Consider the following 17,912-nt stretch of genomic DNA (forward strand, 5'->3'; position numbering starts at 1 on the left):
GTACCATTTCAAAATTGGTGGTGGGTAATGGTAGCCGACTGAGGGCATCAGCACAGTTCTCAGTGCTGGTCTGTAGCGGATTACATAGTCATAGGCAGATAATGTTAGTGCCCATCTTTGGATGTGGGACAAAGCATTGGTGTTAATATCTTTGCTTTCTGAAAACAGAGAAATGAGCAGTTTGTGGTCGGTTTCGAGTTCGAACTGGAATCCAAATAGATATTGGTGCATTTTCTTAACCCTGTATACGCATGCTAATGCTTCTTTCTCAACCATACTGTAGGCTCTTTCAGCCTTAGATAAACTTCTGGACACATATGCAACTGGTTGCAGTTTGCCTGACACATTGGCTTGCTATAACACACAAGCTAGTACTAAAAGTTTACACGGATAATACAATACAAGTAACTAGTTAGAACATAGCAGGTTTCTGGCCTTATTGAAGGCTATCTCTTGAGATTTACCCCAAACCCAGTCATCACTCTTACGTAGCAATAAATGCAATGGTTCCAGCAAAGTGCTCAACCCGGGTAGAAAGTTACCAAAATAGTTGAGGAGTCCCAGGAACGAACGCAGCTTCATCACATTCTGTGGTCTGGGTGCATTCTTGATAGCCTCCACCTTAGAGTCCGTGGGTCTGATGCCGTCTGCCGCAATCTTTCTCCCCCAAAATTCGACCTCTGGCACCAGGAAAACACACTTGGAGCACTTCCGCCTGAGTCCCACTCTGTCCAGTCGCTTTATAACCTCTTCCAGTTTGTGCAAGTATTCAGTGGTGTCACGACCAGTGATCAGGATGTCATCTTGAAACACAACGGTGCGCGGAACCGATTTCAGCAGACTCTCCATGTTCCTCTGGAAGATGGCAGCAGCCGAGTGAATTCCAAAAGGGCATCTGTAGTATATGAACAGTCCTCTGTGTATGTTGATACATGTCGATCTTTTTGAAGATTCAGCCAGCTCTTGTATCATGTAAACAGAGGTTAGATTCAGCTTAGTGAACGACATCACCCCCCTGCTAACATTGCGAACAGGTCCTCCGCTTTGGGTAGTGGGTACTGGTCCTGTAACGAGACTCGTTTGATCGTTACTTTGTAGTCTCCACAGATTCTGACCGTCCCATCGCTTTTCAACACCGGAACAATTGGACTGGCCCAGTCATTGAACGCGACTGGCGATATAATTCGTTGAAGTCTGTCCAGTTTGATCTCGACTTTCTCCCGCATCATACATATAACCGCTCGGGCCTTGTGATGAATGGGCCATGCATCAGGGACTAGATGGATCTGCACTTTGGCACCTGTGAAGTTGCCGATGCCTGGCTCAAATAGCGACGGAAATTTGTTTAGCACTTGAGCGCACGAGGTGTCATCCACTGAAGACAGTGCAATGATGTTGTCCCAGTTGCATTGGATCATTCCCAGCCAGCTTCTGCCGAACAGCCTATTACAATCCATAGTGATAAATCATGCACAGCTCCATCGTATGATACCTTCACTGCCGCACTGCCAATGACTGGTATGAGCTCTTTGGTGTAAGTGCGCAGCTTTGTATGAATCGGGTTTAGTTTTGGCCTTTGTGCCTTGTTGCCTCATAGTTTCTCAAAAGCCTTCTGGTTCATAATTGACTGAATCGCTCCGTGTCCAATTCCATGGAAACTGGAACGCCGTTTAATTTGACTTTCAACATTATTGGAGGGCTTTTGGTGGTGAAGGTGTGTACCCCATACACTTCCTCTTCAGCCTTGGGTTGAGTTGCCTCTCTTACTCGTTCAGCGTGATCCATGCTGGATCGGACATCTTCTGCCGACTCTGCCACATGGTGAGTCGCAGCCCGTTTGCACATTCGCTGGAGGTGCCCCATTGTTCCACAGCCTTTGCATACATAGTGCTTAAATCGACATTGATGGGCTCTATGATTACCCCCGCAGCGCCAACATGGTGTTAATGGATTTGCATTCATGCCCCACGGCGGACTCTGAGTCATCCTAGGTATGGCCTCTACAGGCGTGTAGGCCCTGCCATGTACAATTCTGCCTGCTGAAGGCGTTATTTAATGCACAGTTCTTGCCGGTGAGCTTCGAAGCTGAGAAGATCTCTGCTTAGTGTTATCGTTCGTGGACATGAAAGCCTGGGCTATCGTGATGTCCTTGCTCAGATCTAGGTAGACAGCAGTTTGCGAAGAATGACCTCGTGGCTGATTCCAAGCATGAAAAAGTCCCGCAACATTTCCCTCAAAAATTCAGCAAATACACACGGCCCCGCAAGGTGTCTTATGTCAGCGACATAGCTCGCCACATCCTGGTCCTTGGAGCGATGGTGCATATAAAAGCGATACCTGGCCATTAAGATGCTCTCCTTTGGCTTGAGGTGTTCTCAAACCAGCATACACAACTCTGCATATGTCTTGTCCATTGGTTTCATCGGTGCTAGCAGATTTTTGAAGAGGCCGTATATCGTGGACCCACAAGCAGTGAGTTTGACCGTGTTACTGTCCGTATCCAACTCGTTGGCCATGAAGTACTGGTCAAGACGCTCAACGAAGGCTTCCCAATCATCACCCTCAACAAACCTCTCAAGAATACCAACGGCAGCCATAACCACATGAAAGTTTGTGATCTGTTACTCGTCGTCAATTGTTATGTTCAGAATAACTCCACAAGGCTGTATGCTGTAAGCTCAAACTGATGTGACCTTAGTCTCTTTAATCAGACTCCAGAGTGAAGAAGCAGCATGGCAGACAGCCTTTTGTACTTGCTTGCACGAGGTGTGCAGGTGACCCTTGAGACTCCAACAGGTGTGCCCCCTGGTGGCAAGTCTTACACTATTATAAAGTTTACATACATAACACCCAACAGTAATTTTAACTGGTGGCCTGAGCGGGAAAGCCTCTGTAGCTTTCTTGCTCAGTTGTGGACAGTAGGAAGAGGAACTCAGACCAGAAGATGCCCAAACAAATATCTTTTTTCACTTTCTTTCTGGGACCAGAAGGAGCTGGAGTGTTCCTCTGGGCTCTGCTCTGCCATGGACACCCTGCTTCCAGAATGAAAGGCCCCCACGATATTGATTCTGAAGCTGATCCCACCACCACTTAGTATTGGCGGGTAGCCTCTGGGCCACGCAAAATTCCGCCGCTTCCTGATGGCTTCCCACCTATTCTGGATTTCTGGAGTTGCAGGTGAGTTTCTAACACACACCACAACACACCCACTCACCCTGTTGTAGGCATTAGGCACCTGCTGAATATATCTAAACTCATATAGGTTTAAAGTGGCCACATATAAAATGGTTGCCCAAGCATGATGGGAGCTCGGTTAGCTAAGTTAGCTAAAGCTGCTGACTGAGCACTGACCCTGCAGAGCCTGGTCTCAGGAATGTCTTGAATCAACAGCTTGAGACAAGATAGTATATAGAACACTGCGGTACCTAGTACGGAATGTCCTCAAGCCAGTGACCCCCATATAGGGTGCCTAGCAACCATAGAGATAAGGAGCTAGGCACCGGCAGAATCCATGAGCAACGAAGTTAAGGGGGCCTGGAGAGCATCAACGGATAGGGATCCACCCCCAGCTGTCACAAACTAATCATGCAGCCCCCTGATGTACCAGGGTTAATTCTATTGGCCCATTTAAACCTATATGAAATCTATAATCATTATGATTGGATTGTGTCCAGCCGAAGTGGGCTGAGTAACTGTAATGAACTATTGTAAAACATATAAATATCGATGAATTTCTTTGTTCAGTGGAGTAGAGTGCCTGGAGTTAACCAGAAGCTCTCTCCCCGCCGGCGTAATAAAAGCCATTTTGGCGTTGAAACCGACCCAGAGTGTCGAGTGATTCTTGCAGGAAAACATTCGCGCTAACACACCCAAAATCCGCTCGCAGTTAACATCAGGATCATTATCTGGTTACTTATATAATTCCTGTTTGTGGGATCTTGCTGTGTGCAGAAAGGCTGTTGTGCCTCCATACATTACAACAGTGACATTTGAAAAGTCGTTCACTGGGCGTGAAGTGCTTTGGGATGTTGTGAAAGGCATTATATAAATGCAAGTTTGTTCTTTCTTTAAAAGATGTGCTGCATGATTATAACTCAAATCTGATTAACAAGATAGAATGTATTTGCATTGTATAATAACAGCAATTTGAAAATATATTCATTCCTATTCTGCAGTCTACTGAGCACCATATTAGTCAAAGTTTAGCATAAATCATACCGTTAATTGTGCATTTTTTTAAAACTCAGATCAACCCTATCAAAGGATTTGCTGTACACTTCTGCGCTGGGAGCAGCGCAGCATCCAAACTATACTGCACAGAGTTGGTGATACATCTAGTCCTGCTTATTATATTATGTTGGGCATGTACCACAGATCCTTTCAAATGGTATTCCAGGGTGACATCTCCATCGAAAGACTCACATGCTCCAATCAGATAACCATTTAATCATTCCAGCAAATTAGCAAGAAAATAGCAAGTAATTGTTAAATCCCCACCCAAAAATTAACTATTAATGTTTTCCAATTCTATTATTAGTCTTATTTAATTAAACTCTAACATATTAATTTGTCTTTTATATGAAGTGAACCAAGCACATTATACTGTTAGTTATTAAATTATTATTTAAAGCTGAAAGACTGGGAGCTTCAATTTGCTTAATTCAAAATTCATATTTTGAAGATTGACCTGATTGTATCTATGCTGCGGTTAGATTAATATTTGTTGTAAAAATATTGTTCAAATCCGGAAAACCTCAATTTGAGGTCAAAGACTAATGTTCAAGCCCACAGTCAACAATTTACATTTCACAGACAGAAAAATTAGTCAAAAATGCTTTAGAGGGTGGAGGAATGAGTTGGGCAGAAAAGAGAAAGAAAATAAGCTGTTGGGTTGAAGGTTTAGAAACACAAAAACATAGAAACATAGAAAATAGGTGCAGGAGTAGGCCCTTTGAGCCTGCACCACCATTCAATAAGATCATGGCTGATCATTCCCTCAGTACCCCTTTCCTGCTTTCTCTCCATACCCCTTGATCCCTTTAGCCGTAAGGGCCATATCTATCTCCCTCTTGAATATATCCAATGAACTGGCATCAACAACTGAGAATTCCACAGGTTAACAACACTCTGAGTGAAGAAGTTTCTCCTCATCTCAGTCCTAAATGGCCTACCCCTTATCCTAAGACTGTGTCCCCTTGTTCTGGACTTCCCTAACATCGGGAACATTCTTCCCACATCTAACCTGTCCAGTCCCGTCAGAATCTTTTGTGTTTCTATAAGATCCCCTCTCATCCTTCTAAACTCCAGTGTATAAAGACCCAGTTGATCCAGTCTCTCCTCATATGTCAGTCCAGCCATCCCGGGAATCACTCCCTTAATAGCAAGAATGTCCTTCCTCAGATTAGGAGACCAAAACTGAACACAATATTCCAGGTGAGGCCTCACCGAGGCCCTGTACAACTGCAGTAAGACCTTCCTGCTCCTATACTCAAATCCCCTCGCTATGAAGGCCAACATGCCATTTGCCTTCTTCACCGCCTGCTGTACCTGCATGCCAACTTTCAATGACTATGTACCATGACACCCAGGTATCATTGCACCTCCTCTTTTCCTAATCTGCCGCCATTCAGATAATATTCTGCCTTCGTGTTTTTGCCCCCAAAGTGGATAACCTCACATTTATCCACATTATACTGCATCTGCCATGCATTTGCCTACTCACCTAACCAAGTCACCCTGCAGCCTCTTAGCGTCCTCCTCACAGCTCACACTGCCACCCAGTTTAGTGTCATCTGCAAACTTGGAGATAGTACTCTCAATTCCTTCATCTAAATCATAAATGTATATTGTAAAGAGCTGGGGTCCCAGCACTGAGCCCTGCGGCACTCCACTAGTCACTGCCTGCCATTCTGAACAGGACCCGTTTATCCCGACTCTCTGCTTCCTGTCTGCCAACCAGTTCTCTATCCACGTCAGTACATTACCCCCAATACCATGTGCTTTGATTTTGCACACCAATCTCTTGTGTGGGACCTTGTCAAAAGCCTTTTGAAAGTCCAAATACACCACATCCACTGGTTCTCCCTTGTCCACTCTACTAGTTACATCCTCAAAAAATTCCAGAAGATTTGTCGAGCATGATTTCCCTTTCATAAATCCATGCTGACTTGGACCGATCCTGTCACTGCTTTCCAAATGCGCTGCTATTTCATCTTTAATAATTGATTCCAACATTTTTCCCACTACTGCTGTCAGGCTAACCGGTCTATAATGACCTGTTTTCTCTCTCCCTCCCTTTTAAAAAAGTGGTGTTACGTTAGCTACCCTCCAGAGGAACTGATCCCGAGTCGATAGACTGTTGGAAAATGATCACCAATGCATCCACTATTTCTATGGTCACTTCCTTAAGTATGCTGGGATGCAGACTATCAGGCCCCAGGGATTTGTCGGCCTTCAATTCAGAGGCTTTTGAAAATAGAGAAATACCTAGGCATTGGGATTTCTAGAGGGAATTCGAGGGATCATGTGAGTCGTTGCGAGAAGAGCCACCACACACTGTGGAGGGAATGGGGAATGAGGATTAAGTCAGTGAAGGAGATGCATAGGATTTGTGCAAGAAAATATAGCTGGACAAAATTGCCAAGATAGAGTGTAGTGAGGCCAGGGAGTGAAAAAGGAGTTTAAAACCACAGGAAGCCAGTGGAACCAGGTAAGGAGGAGAGTGATGGGAGATTGGGACTTTATGAGAATGAAGATTTAAATCATGGGGCCTGAATGAGTTGAAATTTGTGGATGCTGTAGTTGGGGAAGTAATCAAGGAGAGTATTGCAGATGTCTTGAGGTGATAAAAACTTTGGGCTCAATTTTCCCCAGTGCCGTTTTTTGGCATATTGCCAGAGTTATGTCCCTTTTATTTGGCCCCTACTACTTCAAAAAAGAAAGTCACAAGTTTCCGCGTTCTATCTTTTTTAAATTAGCGCCGCGCAGTCTGTCCTTCAACTTCAGGGGGTGGAGCCTAACGTCTGCACTGAAAAAGCGATGCCCCCCCCCCCCCGCCCCCTTCTGTGCATCTTCAAAATAAAAGGAAGTTTTTGATGTGATTTCTATGGGCACACATGCCCAGTGCAGCTCCCGGTCTGCATTCGGCCATTTTTAAAGAGCCAGTCGTGTGTAAGACCTTTAATTAACATTGGAAAAATCGGAGCAGCAATACAAGATGCAACGCGGCTAAAGGACCAAGAATTTCTTGCAGGATGAAGTGGAGGCACAAGTTACTGTTATTGAGGCTAAATGGCACGAGCTGGACACCAGCAGAGGTCACACAAAAGTTTCACCAAAAGAAATGAAGAAACGCTGAAACCAACTTGCCGAAGATTACTGTGCAATGGTGACCACCCCGAGGTCTGGAGGCCAGTGCAAAAAGAAGTGGCAGGACCTTGGTCAAGTAGTTAGTGTAAGTAATATTTTCATTAATTCACTGGAATTGCAATTGTAAATGTGATCATCTGTATATGTCCCACCCAGAAGAAAGACACTCACTCTAAAAAGTTATAGTTTCATCTTTGCAGAGGAAGGTGGCATGCAACAAAAGGAAAAGAACTCGAACAGGAGGAGGCCCGGCAAATCTGCACCCACTGACATACTTGGAAGACAGCGTCTCTGCTTTGATGGGTCCTGCCTGGAGAAAAGCAACCACCACTGCACAAGCTGGGCACACACTCGAGGGAGAGGGTAAGTCCTGCAAATTCCACAGTCTGGCTTTGCTCAATGTTAAGTACTATGCGGGCTAACCATGCTTCGGTTCAAGGGGATGTCTCCGTCAGCTACGCTTCGGTTGATGCAATGTGCTATCATTCATCGTGGTTCTTCAAATCAGCCTGCTGCCTGCGCTGTGTGAGTCTACTCATGCCATCAACCCTGCCCCCTCCTCTGTTGCTAGCCGTTTGTCTGTCCTGTTACATTTTACAGAATTTGACGATGCAGAAAAAGATTCAGACGCGGATGAGCCTGAAAAGGAGAATATCTTCCAATCCCACCTGCCAGACCAAGAGCATGGGGGTGAGGGGGAGGTGATGGATGAAGCCCCCACTGTTGTATTCACTCTGGAGGAGGTGCAGGTGCCGTCCATTGAGATGCCAGCTCCTTTCCTGAGTGGTACGAGTGTTGTTGAGACATTCCATGGATTCCCACAGTCCGAGGCTGGGAATTCCAGTGGGGTGCAGCGAGGCACACCCACAGCCCCACCGTCTGAGGCTGCGGATCCCAGTGGGATGCAGCGAGCCACACCCAGTGTTAGGAGGGGAAGGAGAGCTCGACAGCGCTCTCCTGAGGTGCAGGATCTAACAGATGTGGTTCAGATGATGGCAATGAGTGTGGAGAGAATTGACATTACATGATCACTCCTGGACACCATCAGTGGGGTAGGTGATGAGGTATTGGGACTGTCGGGAGAAGTAACAACACTTTCATGAGAAATGGGAACACTGTCCGGGAACATGAGGGAGGGGATGTCTCAAGCAGCTGATACAATGTCGGAGCACATGAGGGAGGGAATGTCACAGGTAGTTGAGACACTGGCAGGGCACATGAGGGAGGGAATGTTGGAGTTAGTTGGTGCAATAAGGGAACACGCCTAGACCTCGCACCCATTGAGAGAATCAACTGCCACTCCCACTCCAATCCCCAGACCAGCATCTGAAGAGGTCCAAGCTGGGCCTTCCACATTATCGCTTGCCCCCTGCCCCCTCATCAAGAAGTGTGCATTACCCAAGATGCTCGAAAGAATAAGCTTGGTACCAACCCGAGAAACGCTGTGCCACCGCCTGCGGGCAGGGGTGGAGTCACCAAGACCAAGCGCAGCGGGCGGTCTCAGAATAAGGTGGAGGAGAGATGGGTGCAGCCTTTCTTTGCTGCTGTTGTTGTTACTGTTGTAACTGTTCTCAAATTAAATTTTTTTTGTAAGTTATGTAAATTTACAAGTTTAAAAGTTTGTAAGTGATCTTAACTAAAAACTTTAAAGTTTGATACAAGAATATTTTTATATAAGTTAAGTACAAACAAATGTTTGTTAAACTTTTGAATAAAATATGTTTTAAATTATTACTGAATCATTTCCATTATTTGTTCCATTATTAACACAATTTTTTGAAGTAAAGAAGAATCATTTCCATTATTTGTTCCATTAACACAACACAATATTATGGAAGGTTCAAACAGTAAGCATGGTCCATTTTGAATAGTTGCCGCTGAACCTTCAGGCAGCAAAGCATTCACAGATGAGCTGCTGGTGCAAAGCTCGAGCAATCGTTGAAGGGCCACGACGGCCCGCCATTCTCCGCCGTTGTGCTCCAGGTTCAGGTAGTTGTATGGCCTCCTCATCCTCATCTTCCTACTCCTCCACCTCATCATCTATATCTTCCGCCTCACCATCAGCCACTCTCACCTCAGATGGGTCTTCTATTACCCGCTGCTGCTGCCTCATGATGGCTAAGTTATGCAGCATGCAGCTCACAACAGTGAACAGACCGACAATCTCAGGGGAGTATTGCAAGTAGTCTCTGGAATGGTCCAGGCATCGGAAATGCTGTTTCAAGATGCCAATGGTCCTCTCTATTATGCTGCACATCGCAATGTGCGGCATGTTGTATTCCCAGTCAGCTTCCATCTGGGTTACACGTAGGGGTGTCATGAGTCAGGTGGTGAGGTCATACCCTTTGTCTCCCAGTAGCCAGCTCTGCCCTTCTGGTTGCTGCTGAAATATATCAGATATAATGCTGTCGCGTAGGATGAATGCATCATGGGTGCTCCCAGAGTATCTTGCATCAACTGACATGATGCGATGCATGTCGTCACGCACGAGTTGCACATTAACGGAGTGGAAGCCTTTTCTGCTCCTGTACATCTCAGAATCCTCAAAGGTGCTCGCAAGGTGATGTGGGTACAATCAATGCAGCCCTGTACCTTTGGAAGCCAGCAATCCTGGAGAAGCCCACAGCCCTTTCACGCATTGCTTGGGCAGTCATGGGGAACTTTATGTCGTCATTCCTCAGGGCAGATCGTGCAGCAGTCACCTGCCGAATGCAGATATGTGTTGCATATTGAGAAATGGTGCGCACATCCCCAGTTGTGGCCTTAAATGATCCATATGCATAGAATGAAAGTGCAGCTGTAACCTTCACTTCAACTGACAAAGCAGTCCTCCTGATGTTTCTAGGTTGCAGGTCTGTTATTACTAACTCACAGATCTCGATTACAACTTCTTTGCGGAAATGCAGCCTTCTGACACAGTCTGCATCACTCAGGTGCAGATACGAATGCCTGTCTCGATATACCTGACATGGGTAAGGCCTCCTGCCCATCATCCTATGTGCTCTGAGGTTCCTCATGCGATGATGTTGAATCCATTGTCTCCTCCACAGCATCATCATACAGAAGGCTCGCACGAGGTATGGAATTGTCAGTAATGCCCCCATGATTAAATTGTACCTTTGCAAGAAGCTCAAAATGGCAGGCAGGACATGCTTCTTTGTTGTCTCTCTCCCCAAGATCAATGCTCGAGTATGGACCACACCCAGGTCTGAGCACACGCAATAGGCTTGCTTAGATCGGGAAACCAACCCCCCGGGCTTCATTTGATGCTGCTTACTGCATAGTGTAACGATTCTCATCCTTTCAGTTCGGCTTCCACACACCCCAACCCCTCCGGACTTCTTCTGAAGCCGAGCCCTGAGCCCGTGTGTCCGGGCGAGGGATCGATTCTGCCTGCAGACGCTCCAACCCTCAAGCCCGGTTTGGAGACGATCAATGGTGGCATGGCATTTTGTTTTTATATCGAAATTTAAAGAATTGCATAAAACTTCAATTTTCTGCATTTTCAGTTGGAAAATTTTAAGCTTGGTGATGCATATTTAATTTGTCCTTGACTCCCTCCAAAACTTCACATGAAAACAATGGCTCTTTCTGCGCTGATTTTTTGATGTGCGCTGGTTTTTCTTCTGTACCCAGAAGGTTTTTTGGGAGTGGTCACATGTAATTTGTCCAAACTTGCATAAATGTGAAAAACTGCCGCAGACATCAGGTTACGCCCCCCATGACTCAAAAAACAACTAACCTAAAATACTGAGTTACGCTGGCGCACAATCTTTGGGGAAACTTGGATTTTTAAATTTAGGGCAAAAAAAGCAGCGTGCGCCAAAAGAACGACGCAAATCACTGGGGAAAATTGAGCCCACAGACTGTATTTTGGCAATGCTGGGGGAGTGGCAGGTGTGGAGACAGAGGTGAAATATCGACAGATTTAGAGAGAGATCAGATATAGAGAATGAAGCCACCTTGGAGTTAATTGGTATCCAAAATCAATACAGAAGTATCTAGGTGTAGGAGTCCCAGAGGTGTGGGAGCCTGATTTCAATGGCTTTAGTAATGCTAACTTAAACGAGAGGAAATTACAGATCAGAGTGGGATAATTTTCGCCTGTGTGGGAATCTGATGGAGCAGATCAACCACTCATTGTAAATCCCACCCAATTTTCATCCCATTGCGAGGTCAGAGTTTGATAACAAAGATAGGGTCTGCACAAGATATTTGAGTGAAATGAGGTTTGGTATTTGGCCTGGCAATGCTGGGAAAGTGGCAGATCAAAGCCACTAACGTTAAAGTTGAATTGATAGAAGCAGCATTTCCTGCTAAAAGCTCTATGGTAAACAAAGGATGAAATGTAGTCTCAGAGACACGTTATGTTGTATGACCACTACAACAAAGAAAGGGTCACTGGGAATTGTGTGCATTTGCAAAAGCACTACTACGAGTTACATTCTGTAGCTCAGTGGTACTGAGCCAACTAGACCCCCAAGTTCCCATTTCAATCTTTGCTCTGCAATGATCTCAATTCGAACAGAGGTGAAAGCATTACAATTGAACTCGGAGTCCTCGGGCGAGAGAGGGGAAAAAATAAGCCAAGGCTCCAAATCCTGAATGTTATCCAGTGACTCTTGCCAGAAAATAGATGTATGTGGATGTTGGGTGGGGACTAGATTGGTCTCAGTTACACTGCGCAATAGAATAAAAGACTACGGGACTTACAGTTTAGACTTGTACTTGAAGAATAACCACTTGAACAAGTTACTGGGGCCCACTGAATCGTGGAGAGATCAGTAACAAAACTGATTCCTAGTGATAGAGTTATGAGGAAAACGTGAAGAAACATGGGTGTGGAGGGAGGGTGGTGATATTCAACTTAGGCAGGGCGCAAAAAGGACAGTCGCAGATTGGCTGCCCATTATATACCCACCTTAGTTTTCCATTGACTTCATCTCTTTGGGATTTTCAACCTTGAAAGAAAATGGCTGAAAGGTGACTTAATTCTGTAAATAGGTTTGTGTTGCACTTCTGATGAAGTTGCAATGGTGCAGTGGCAGAAGGTTTGACCAAATTCAGGGCTTATGTGGTATTTTATTTTCATTGCTGTTTGTGGGACCTTGCTGTGTGCAAATTTGCTGATGCATTCCCCCAGATTGCAACAGTGACTACACTTCAAAAGCACTTCATTGACTGTGAAAGCGCTTTGGAACATTATGAAAAGCGCTATACAAATGAAAACTCTTTCTTTACGAAGTTTCACGAGTTTCCATTGAAAAGGTATTTGTGTTTTTGGAGCGAGTTTGTGAGTATGGCTCAGCTCAGACGTGTGTTGCATTTCATATATTATGGCATAAAGCATTCTCTTTCAAAAAGGGTGCATTTTTGTTGCACTATAGATGATGTTGTTAGAAGGCTACAATGTTTAGTGGACGCTTTAATTTAGAAAAACATTTTTATGATGTACAGTATTTTAGAAATCTCCTGATCAGTTTAGTAATCTACTGGTCAGTTTAGAAATCTCCTGGTCGGTTTAGTAATCTCCTGGTTGGTTTAGAAATCTAGTAATCTCCTGGACAAGCTACATTGTGTACAACATATTATCCTGATATTTCACTTCTTTTAAGCTCTGGTTTATTGACTTGTTACAGTGATCAACTGATGCAGGTTAGCCTGACAGTCAAAAGCTCTGTGTGGTACAGAATTAATCTAATTGCCTCTTCTTATAGTAGCAGACTCAGATTCTCAGAAGAGCCTAGCTAGCAAGCTCTGGTATTGGTAAGCAATAATTACATGTAATGAGGTTTTTGTCTTGTAGCATTCTGAAGATCTGCTTCAACTCCTCCACAGTGATTCTCCAAATAGACTGTCCTGTTGAATTCTCTTCTGCAAATTATTTTCATGGAGTATAATTATAGTCTCTACAGTGGAGCTCCATTGAAGTCTCAATTTTCTTTGAGGGGCAAAGTCCTTATCAGAAGAGCCAGGTGTGTGATACTGGGCATGGTTAGTTCGTTCAGGACAAGACTTATGGATAAACATTGGTTGCGCCCCGTTTGGGGCGGTGCCACTTGCGAGGCATGAAATTCTGTGCCAGGCGCAGAAGCCTCGCCTCTCGTGAGAAATTGTGGTTACTACCCACTTTCTGGGGAGGTAGCGGGGCAGACACCTCGGGGGGAGGGGGGGGGGAAGGCGCAGCAGTACGCAATGCGCAGTGCGTAGCGTTGCCGAGTAGGAAGGGCTCTTCCCTCAATTAAAGGGAAGGGCCCAAGCTGCATACACGACAGCAAAAAAAGGGTCCTACCTGGACCACCAGGAAGCAAGGGTGCCGTGCCAACAGCCTGACACTCAAGCAGACTGCTATGCTGACCGATCGCGGCACGGACCCCACGTCCAAAGCGTCAATTTTTTTAAGGCACAACCGGCCACCTCCCCTTTAACTTTCACCCTGCGAGTGGCTGGCTGCTGGCAGCGCCCGGTGCAGCTTCAGGGGCAATACCCAATTTAGGGTCCGGAGCGCTGTGCATGGTGATGACGTCAGCACCGCCGGCGCAGCAGAGCAGGGGCGCTACATAGCACCGCAGCTGCTAAATGCCCACCGAATTTAGCAGGAGTCGTTATCGGTGCCGTGACCGGTTGCAAAGTTGTTTGCACCCTGTTAGCGCCCCCGGGGGCACTAACTGGAGGAACAAATGACCCACATTTCTGGTCCTTAAACTCACTCCACAATCTGTTAGTCTTTCATTCATGTTTTCCACAAGAAGGAATCATTGACCCAGGAATTGTGGCTGTAATGACGGCAAAACTATCAGCGCTCGCCGTCATTACTGTGTAAAACTGACAACAACTTCTGGCAACTGCACATGCACAGTTCAATGCAGAAATCCAGAAGTTGCTGACAGTGATACCCTGCTCCTCCACAGGGTGCGCTATTGCAATTTTTGCAGATGCAATCAACAAAGAATCAGTGATTTAACGTGAACTTCAACTTTTTCTGCACTATTCTCGCTGTAACAATTGAAAATGTTAATCCTTGTTGAATGAGGTGTAACTGAGTTTTTAAGGGTGTACTAAGTCATAATTACAGCTGAACAATCTCTCTGGCCCTGAAAAATTAATTTTATAAATGTGGACTGTCATTCCCTCCAATTCATGATACAAATTCCATAGGGCTAGACTTTCCACTTTTTTTGCATCGATATCGCCCACTTAACGTCCATTTTAATGCTGAGATGAGGTATAACGGCCAGATATCGCCCATTTAGCAACAAAATGGAAACTAATGCCCATGTATCACTCAGTTATCGGCCAGCGTTACTTTCGGCACGTACTTAACACCGAGAAATAATACCGCTCACCCACTTTTTTTTGCCGTAAATATCAGAATGGGCAAAACTAACACCAATAATATCGGCGAGCGTTACTTTTGGCACCTCGCCCACATATTGCCGAAAATATCGCTCGTCAAAAAACCCGCTGAGAAAATGTTGTTCTCACCTGAACTAAACCCAGCGGTATAGACTCCATTTTGTAAATCGCAAGTCGATTCATATAAAAGGCTGCTTCAACTTCTGGGAGTTTTGATGTACTCTGGAGGTCTTTTAAGATGAGTTGAACATCTGAACAAACGTCTTATCATACTGTGGATGATTTGAATTTATTTTAGATGTTTTAGTAAGTAAATTTATTGTTTGTGAACAATAGGTATAATATTGATTGTGATTGTAATGGGGCCCATAATTTCTCACTAATTGATGACTACGCACATGCTGCAGACTAGAGATGGCAGAAGGTATATTCAACAGCATTATGTGCCCAATCAAAGAAGTGGCAGTCTGCTGAGGAGGACGAGACCTTACACCCCACGCACTTACAGGGAGAAGCGGTCTGATCTGAACTTGTCCATTAACACATGCCTTAGGAGACTGCGCTTCCGGAAAGAGATTATCAGTGAGATATGCCAGCTCATCAGGGGAGATGTGCAACCTTCCCATCACCATCAGGGCCACACTGTCCGTTGAGGTCAAGGTTACTGAGGCGCTTGCCTTCTACGCATCAGGTTCCTTTCAGGCATCAGCTGGCGACATTTGCGCTATATCTCAGCATGCCACACATTGCTGCATTCGACAGGTCACTGAAGCCTTTTACGCACACAGGGTGGACTTTATCAGTTTCCCTATGGCCAGGGAGGCACAGACTGAGAGGGTTCTAGGATTCTCCAGAATTGCAAACTTCCCCAAGGTGCAGGGAGCAATAGACTGTATGCAAATCACCATGCGGGCACCTTTTCAGGATGCAGCAGTTTTTCGGAACTGAAAGGGATTCCACTCCCTGAATGTGCAACTTGTTGTCAACCACCAGCAAATGATAATGGCAGTAAATGCAAAATTTCTGGGCAGCATCCATGACGCTCACATCCTGCATGAGAGCACTGTATCTGACATGTTTACCAGTCAGCCACAAGGTCAATGCTGGATGCTTGGTGACAAAGGATATGGCCTCGCCACACAGAAGCCGAGAAGCAATACAACGAGAGCCACAAAGCCACTCGCAATATCGTCGAGAATACCAGTGGAGTGCTAAAGCAGCGCTTTAGATGCCTGGACCACTCAGGAGGCAAGTTAAATACCACCCTGAGCAGGTAGCTCAATTTTTGTTGGTGTGCTGCATGCTGCACAACTTGGCCATCAGGAGGGAACAAGAATTGCCAGCAGGGCCTGCCGGTCCACCTCAGGAGAGAGAGGAAGAGGAGGACGAGAAGGTGGATGCTGACCTCGGGCCACACAATTAGGTTGACGATAAAACCATGCCCCTGCCCCACTCTAGATAGCAGGAAAGGGCCCATGGTGGTGACACAGCTGCAAGACTCTTACGTCAGCAGCTCATAAATGAGCACTTTGCTTGAAATAACGTTGGTCATATTTACAAAGTTGCAAAACTGCTGTGTCTGCAGCTCATACATGAATGGTGTGCATTACCTTGGTGACAGTTAAAGTTTAAGTTGATTCAAGTGATATTGAATGATCCCCTTTCATGTTAAGAAATCACCAGTGTGTAACGGTGAAGCTATCTGAGACAATGCGCAACAAGGTTATGTTAAATAAAAAACATTTAATGAGAAGATTTGTATGAAATCATAATTATAACTGTAAAAAACACACCATCCCACCCCCATCACACAACAAATTTATAATATTTATATCATTCATTAAATATTTAACGTTTCCAACAACACTTCATAAACATAGAACACAAATGCAAAAAAACAAGGTACCCCAACAAAATAGTAGCAACAACATAAAAATTCTGTGACCAAGACAACATCAGTGGCCATGCACCTCACTTTTCTTTCCCCCCCGCCTCCCCGCTTCTCCTCCCCACCTCTACCCCTTCCCCTCCTGACTCCAAGCCGTCTGGCCAAGGAGCTCCTGAGGCGCTGCTTCATTGGGGGGAGGGGGGGATGACGGCAGAACCGCTGGTTGGACGGATATGGGAGAGGAGGTCCTGAGGTGGGAACGTGCTCCAAGCCAGAAGCAAGATCTTCCTCTTGGCTGTCGTGTCGTTGGCAATGGGGGTGCAGCACCTTGGGGTCCAGTGCCGCGCTCCGGGACCACTGGGAGGCCTCTGCCGCCAGTGTTCCTGGCTATCACCTCCGGGGCCTCCGCCATCTGCGGCACATACTTGCTCATGGTGACGGACATGCTGGCCAACTGGTGGGATATGCCCCCCATTGTCTGTAGGATCTGTGGACCTATGTCAACACTCCTCCTGGACAAGTGTACCGTGTCCCCGTTCAGATCTGCCAGTCATGAAGCAGACCTGCTGCGTCAAACCAACCTCCATGTGGTCGGCGCCGTCCTGGAGCCACCTCGGGTGCTCTGTGGCAAGGTGCTTGGGCCCGGTACCCGGTGGAGGACGGAATGGTCGTGGGAGCACTCGATGTTATGGATGTCGACTGCATTATGGAGCTTGGTGATGCAGGCTTCTCGAAGTCTGCACTCTCATCAGTAGAGAAGGCACCCTGCAGCTCCACGGGTGAGAATCGGGGCTCCTCAGCACCAGATGCACGATCGTCCGACGAGTCTGTCCCGCACCCCCACCTTCTGGGCTCAGTGGTGTTGCATGGGGCTGCGTTGCTGGTTGAGCTACAAAACATAAATAAGGTTATTAGAGGAGAAGTGGGTGCTCGGGTCACAAGGTGATTCCAACACTACACACAGCATATGCACGATAAAAGCACCACCACTATCAAAATCATCACACACATCACATTTCATGACCATCACCAAATTCTGCAATGCAATGATTCTTATGAGGCCATCATTATTTATATAACACTTTTATCAATCATCTATTATTGGTTGGATATGAGTGGGTGTGGCATCTATTGACTTTACATCACGCAATGGTGTATACTTTACTCACATCACATCAGGTTCTGCAGCTGCTTGCGTGGCCGACCGGGGGTGCTTCCCCACTAGTGCCAGCACCCGCTCCTCGATGTCGGTGGGCTTGATGATGATTGGTACCCCGACACCCGTTCGCCCCTGCTGAGC

Source organism: Pristiophorus japonicus, chromosome 7, assembly GCF_044704955.1.
Source record: "Pristiophorus japonicus isolate sPriJap1 chromosome 7, sPriJap1.hap1, whole genome shotgun sequence".
Lineage (NCBI taxonomy): Eukaryota > Metazoa > Chordata > Chondrichthyes > Pristiophoridae > Pristiophorus > Pristiophorus japonicus.